Source organism: Cololabis saira, chromosome 13 (assembly GCF_033807715.1).
Source record: "Cololabis saira isolate AMF1-May2022 chromosome 13, fColSai1.1, whole genome shotgun sequence".
Taxonomy (NCBI): Eukaryota; Metazoa; Chordata; class Actinopteri; order Beloniformes; family Belonidae; genus Cololabis; species Cololabis saira.
In genome coordinates this window covers 3,355,168-3,362,610 of record NC_084599.1, presented here as the reverse complement: position 1 = coordinate 3,362,610, position 7,443 = coordinate 3,355,168, and the positions used below count along the sequence as shown (strand labels likewise).

General features: G+C 44.2%; 2 non-coding genes across 2 annotated transcripts; both read left to right on the top strand.

Moving 5' to 3' along the window:
* The first annotated feature begins 1,611 nt into the window (after positions 1 to 1,611).
* trnar-ucg (transfer RNA arginine (anticodon UCG)) lies at positions 1,612 to 1,684 on the top strand. The gene has a single exon. It is a non-coding gene; the product is annotated as a tRNA-Arg (tRNA).
* A 5,687-nt stretch (positions 1,685 to 7,371) lies between these two features.
* trnaw-cca (transfer RNA tryptophan (anticodon CCA)) lies at positions 7,372 to 7,443 on the top strand. Its single transcript has one exon. It is a non-coding gene; the product is annotated as a tRNA-Trp (tRNA).

The window sequence follows — 7,443 nt, the reverse complement described above, 5'->3', positions numbered from 1 at the left end:
AACTATGGTGCTTTAAAAACCTTCCAAGCTTAGCCCAGCCTGTTACTTGTAAACCAGATAAAGGGAGTGTAAATAAAACGGCCTCAATATAAAGACCCATAGAACAGGGTAGTAAACCAGTGGAGCTCGCTCATTTTCAAAAATATAGATAAAATGGGAAATAAAAAATAAAAATAAAAGAAAATAAAAAATAAAATATAAATAAAAAGAAAAAAGAAGAAAAAGAACCCTCATACATATGTAAATGAAATGAGGTAGTGCAAATGCTCTGGGTATCAAACTGACCTGAACAAATATAAGAATACAAGCTATAAAAGAGAAAAAAACTAGTAAAACTTACTCATCTACAAATGTATAAATGAAAAGACATGGAAAGCAACCCCCCCCCCCCCCTCAAAAAAAAAAAAAAAAAAAGAAACCAACAACAATCGTTTGTAAACTGACTGCGTTATATTATAAATGCACAGAAACCTCACCTGTAGTAAAAAAAAAAATCACGGTTGTAAAAATTTTACCTGTGCAATGAAAAACCTAAATTAAAAAAATAAATAAATAAATAAATAAAATAAAAAAGTCCGTGGCTTACAAAATCACTGTAGATTACACCGTTATGAGGAGTCTTTAAACGCCTGGATGAACTTATCTGCCTCGGCCACTGATCCAAGCCAAACGCGGGTGCCGTCCGTCTGCGTTATGCGGAGCCTGGCTGGGTACAGGAGAGCGGGTTTCAGTCCCATCTTGTATAAAGCCGCCATCGCCGCCGTGTAAGCCCTCCGCTGGGTCACCACCTCTGCAGAGTAGTCCTCGTAGACTCGGAAAGCGTGTCCCTGGTATTGCAGCGTGCCTCTCTTCCTGGCCTCCCGGATCAGCAGCTCTTTATTCTGGAAGCGGTGAAAACATATCAGGACGGGCCGGGGTCTGTCCCCGCGACCCGGCTTGGGAGCCAGGCTGCGGTGAGCCCGGTCCAGCTCCGGTGCAGAGGGGAAAACATCTTCACCAAGAACTTCCTTCAGCAACCGGGAGAAAAAGTTGGTGGGTTGCGGGCGTTCAATCCCTTCAGGTAAGCCGACGAGCCGCGCGTTACTCCGCCTGCTCCTCCCCTCCAGGTCCGTTAGCTTAGCCTTTAGCTTCTGGTTATCGGACTGCAATGTGTCGCAAAGAGTCTCCACCGTCTCCAACCACTGGTGAAGGGACTCAGCATTATCCTCCAGAGATGTCAGTCTGGTGTCGTGGCAGTTGACAGTTTCCTGGAGTCCGTCCAGTTTCTCACTCAGCTCTTTAAATGACGTTTTGAGCTCAGCCAGCAAGGCTGATCTGTGGTCCGACAATATGGCGATCAGTTCGGCTTTGCCAACGGCAGCCGCGTCAGGCTCCGACTTCTCTTGCGATTTAGCGGGTTTGGGAGGCATTTTCGGTCCTAAATCGTGTCAGTGTATATCGAGGTAGTAATAAAGAAAAATACCAGTGGTTTCCAGTTCAATAAATACAGGTGGGGTGTATATAAAGGTAATTAAAGCGGGAGCTAGAGATTAACACGTCTTCACTCCATGCGCCCTCAACCGGAAGTCCAGGATTAACTGTTTTTTTTATGAGAAAGAGGAGCAAGTCGTGGACCACATGGCCTAATGGACAAGGCGTCTGACTTCGGATCAGAAGATTGAGGGTTCGAGTCCCTCTGTGGTTATAGAGCCTTCAGATAGTTAGAGCAGGGGCCTCATGTACTAAGAGTGTGTGGATTTCAACTTGAATCCGTGCGTGGAATTAACAAGAACGCAAAAATTCATATGTACAAAGCTGTGCGTACGCCCAAATCCACGCAGGTTTCTCTGTACATCCCAATCAGCGTGGATTTGAGCGCACATGCGGGAGCACAACACTCCGCCTTGTCTCCTCCCTCAAATATATGTTTGAATATGATATGAAGATAATTATCCATTAAAAACCGCTCATCCTAACAAGAAATGTGCAAAAACAGGTAAAACAAATTAAAAAAAAAAACATCGGCTCTGAGCTGGGTGTCGGACTCCAGTCCTCGAGGGCCGGTGTCCCTGCAGGTTTCAGATGTTTCCCTGCTTCATTGCACCATGATACAAGTGACTGTGTCATCAACAGAACTATCCAGACTTTGATGACAAGTTGGTGACGATGATTAATTAGAATCAGGTGTGTTAAAGCAGTGAAACATCTAAAACATGCAGGACACCGGCCCTTCTGGATTCAGTTTGACACATTATGGTGTTCTTTGCTTTGCGTTGCGTTCCGTGAAGAGTTGTGGTTTTATTATGATCGTACGGGTTTGTTAATGTTTATGGGCAGCGTTAGTGCATCATTACACTCTGCTTTTCTTGTTTGTATTTTAAGAACCGACACCAGAATTTTTGGTGGATGAAAAACGGCTCCTCGTTCTGCTTTATTGTCATGCATATTATATACTAACGGATTAAGACCAATGTACACGTTTATTGAGTTTTACACATTATGGATGTCCGCGATCACCAGTATAACAATGTGAACAAAATACATTTATATTTAAAACATGAAGCATTACGATCTGATTCCTCTGCTGCAGAAATAAAGACAATTTGTGCCGACGGGATTATCGAAGTGCAAACGTGGGAAATAAAGAGCAAAATTGCTGTAACTCGGAGTGTTGCATCCGCAGGAGGAGAGACAGGTCTAGATCCCTGTCGTGCCAAAGAGTGATTGCCTGCCAGAATCTGATTTCTCCCCTGAAAATGGGTCTTTTTACCTGCCAAAAATTGATTGAAGACCAAATACAGTTAATGAAAAGTTGTTTCTGCCTAAATATGACTTGATCTCATTTTTGAGCTTCATAATCTGAAATCTGACGGTTTAGCGCTCTCGCTCAACGGGCTGCTGTGCGCGCTCCCTCGGCCACAAATGAGAAGATATCAGATTCTGGCAGGCAATCATTTTTTGGCACAACACCGGTTTATGCTTCAAAATTAATTTTAATGTATTTCTGTCCAGACACAGTTATGGGATATTTAGGGTCTGGCTTTTATCTCCAGTAGTCCTCCCATACGGTCGTCATGACGACAGGCAGATGTCCGACCTGCAGCTCCAGCTGAAGCATCATGTTGGTCTGAACCAGAGCAGCTGGTCCAGTTCAGAGCAGAGATCCAGGAGGATCCTCTTGGTACCTGAACCAGCTGATGGTCCAGTCTTAGTCCTGGACCAGCAGATCCAGACTAAACCAGCTGATGGTCCAGTCTTAGTCCTGGACCAGCAGATCGGTGTGGTGCCAGGACTCGCTCCTGATCCTGCATCAGCAGGTTCCTCTAACGGAGCCAAAGCTCCATCAGGATTTGCTGGTTCCATCGTTGAGCTCCTTTAGTTGTTTGTTCAGATCATGTGGTTGATTGTGAGATTGTTGCAGCTCCACTCTTGTGTAATTTATCTGATGATGTCTGGACTGTCGTGTCCTTCACGTGGTCCTGAATTTATTGCTGACGTTACGTTTCCTCATATTCTGCACTTCACTGCATCACCAGTGAGTGTCGCCAACGGACAAAACCTCAGAAAAGTGCGTAAACCAGCCTTGGTGTGTGCGTGAAAGACCGCAACTTTCTACGTTCACGCCATTCTTTGTACATCCGACCGTGAGCGTTGAAAGTGGCGTACGCACGTTTTTTGTGCGCCGCACTCTTAGTACATAAGGCCCCTGGTGTCCTAACTCACATTCACTCTTTAGAGGACACTTTGGTTTAGCTACCCTCTCCGGTTATAACAAAGATTAGAAGAGATTAGAATGACAGAACATTGAACATGTCATCGTTAGCAGTGGACAGAATCTCTGCCTGTTACACAGGAGACCGGGGTTAGATTCCCCGACGGGGAGTGAACCTGTTTTGGATGTGCATGACATACATATGAACAATGGTCAATAAGATAAAAATGACTATTCCACACACAATAGGCAGTTGTGGTTTTCCTGCTAAATGCTCTCATTAAGCCAAGTGGATTAGAGTAGGTGACATCATCACCAGGTAGTTGGCTTCCAACTGCACCAACTCCTAAAAAATTGACACTTCTGAAATAGCCAATTCGTGAGCATCTATAATTGTGTAAAACTAGAAAATACAAATCACATGTTGTCCTCCAACTGTCTGGGTGTCCAGGTTTACTCTGAAACACTGATGAAAGCTCACATTACAGACACTTTTAGATGATTGTTTTTGACCAGGTGGCAGAGGTCCTGCTGCATGGGAGGATAGAGAGACCGGGGTAGAGAAACATTCCCCGTAGTTAAACAGCACGACCCAGTCACCACGTGACTTGGTCAGCCATCTTTTCCTTTGTCTCAGCCCATCACATGTATGGTAGATCCACGTGACGTTATCTCACACACACACACACACACACACACACACACACACACACACACACACACACACACACACACACACACACACACACACACACACACACACACACACACACACACACACATACACATACTGACACACACACACACACACACACACACACACACACACACACACATACTGACACACACACACACACACACACACACACACACACACACACACACACACACACACACACACACACACACACACACACACACACACACACATACACATACTGACACACACACACACACACACACACACACACACACATACTGACACACACACACACACACACATACACACATACACACACACACACACACACACACACACACACACACATACTGACACACACACACACACACACACACATACACACACACACACACACATACATACACACACACACACACACACACACACACACACACACACACACACACACACACACACACACACACACACACACACACATACTGACACACACACACACACACACACACACACACACACACACACACACACACACATACATACATACACACACACACACACACACACACACACACACACACACACACACACACACACACACACACACACACACACACACACAAAATTAGAATATTCTGGGAATCTTAATCTTAAACTGTAAGCCATAATCAGCAATATTTAAATAATAAAAGGCTTGCAATATTTCAGTTGATTTGTAAAGAATCCAGAATGTATGACATTTTTGTTTTTTTAATTGCATTACAGAAAATAAAGAACTTTATCTCAATATTCTAATTTTCCGAGACAGTCCTGTATGTGTCAGTGATAAAGAATTATCATCCTCAGGTTAAGGAGGAGACCTGAGCTCAGTGCAGCCTCCCGGGGTTGGTAGAGGGAGCAATGCCCAAGACTGACACTACTGATAATCTCCCTCCATCTGGGGCTCCATGCAAGATCTCACCTCATGGGGTAAAAATGATCACAAGAATGGTGAGTAAAGATCCCAGAACCACACGGGGAACTAGTGAAGGACCTGCAGAGAGCTGAGACCAGAGTAACAAAGGAACCATCAGTAACTCACTACGATCAGGGACTCAGATCCTGCAGGGCCAGACGTTCCCCTGCTGAAGACAGGACATGTCCAGGTCTGAAGTTTGCTAGAGAGCATTTGGATGATGCACAAGAGGATTGGGAGAATGTTATATGGTCAGATGAAACCACAATAGAACCTTTTGGTAGAAACACACACAAAGAAAGCCGAGTTGCTTCCAAAGGACACCATACCTACTGTGAAGCACGGGGGTGGAAACATCATGATTCAGGGATGTTTTTCTGCAAAGGAACCAGGACGACTGATCCTTGTAGGGAAAGAATGAATGGAGCCATGTATGGTGAGATTTAGAGTGAAAACCTCCTTCCATCAGCAGGGCATTGAAAAGGAAACATGGCTGGGTCTTTCAGCAGGACAATGATCCAAACACATCGCCACGGCAACGAAGGAGTGGCTTCATAAGAAACATTTCCAGGTCCTGGAGTGGCCTAGCCAGTCTCCAGATCTCAACCCCATAGAAAACCTTTGGAGGGAGTTGAAACTCTGTGTTTCCCAGCGACAGCCCCAAAACATCACTGCTCTAGAGGAGATCATGGAGGAACGGACCAATCACTGCTCTAGAGGAGATCATGGAGGAACGGACCAATCACTGCTCTAGAGGAGATCATGGAGGAACGGACCAATCACTGCTCTAGAGGAGATCTGCATGGAGGAACGGACCAATCACTGCTCTAGAGGAGATCATGGAGGAACGGACCAATCACTGCTCTAGAGGAGATCATGGAGGAACGGACCAATCACTGCTTTAGAGGAGATCATGGAGGAACGGACCAATCACTGCTCTAGAGGAGATCATGGAGGAACGGACCAATCACTGCTCTAGAGGAGATCATGGAGGAACGGACCAATCACTGCTCTAGAGGAGATCATGGAGGAACGGACCAATCACTGCTCTAGAGGAGATCTTGGAGGAATGGACCAATCACTGCTCTAGAGGAGATCATGGAGGAACGGACCAATCACTGCTCTAGAGGAGATCATGGAGGAACGGACCAATCACTGTTCTAGAGGAGATCATGGAGGAACGGACCAATCACTGCTCTAGAGGAGATCATGGAGGAACGGACCAATCACTGTTCTAGAGGAGATCATGGAGGAACGGACCAATCACTGCTCTAGAGGAGATCATGGAGGAACGGACCAAAATACCAGCAACAGCGTAGAAAACCTTGTGAAGACTTACAGAAAACATCTGACCTCTGTTATTGCCAACAAAGGGTGTTTAACAAATTATTGAGATTAACTTTAGTTATTGATCAAATACTTATTTTCAACTTAGACACAAACAATGGTTAATATATATGTTTAATATACATTTTGTGATATACATTTCGTGATTTATTGTGTCAATGTAGTTGCAGGTGGTGATGATTACCACTACAGTGATGTAGCTGGTGTAATGATGTGGGTGGGATGTGGGGGGGGGGGGGGGGGGTTAATGGAGTGATGTAATTGTAATTACTTATGTATTTAGTTATGTATTCTTACATTTAAAATGTAAAGTACTATAGGAAGTATATATAGGTATAATTGTGCTTTTATATGAATGTATTTTAATTTTCATGGACCCCAGGAAGACTAGTTGGCGTTTTGCGTCCGCTAATGGGGATCCAAAATAAAAAAACTAAAAAAAAAAAAAACTATAATTTGCAAATACATTCTTTAAAAATCAGCCAATGTGATTTTCTGATTATTTTTGTTTTTTTCATTTTGTTTCTCATAGTTGAAATATATCTGTGATGTAAATGACAGGCCTCTCCTATCCTGTTAAGTGGGAGAACTTGCACAACTGGCGGTCTGACTCAATATAATTTTTGCCCTCTATGATTAGATTTGTGTTCATTAAACAACCACAGAAATGTCAGCAAAGGCTCTGTGGCGCAATGGTAGCGCGTCTGACTCCAGATCAGAAGGTTATGTGTTCAACTCACATCAGGGTCA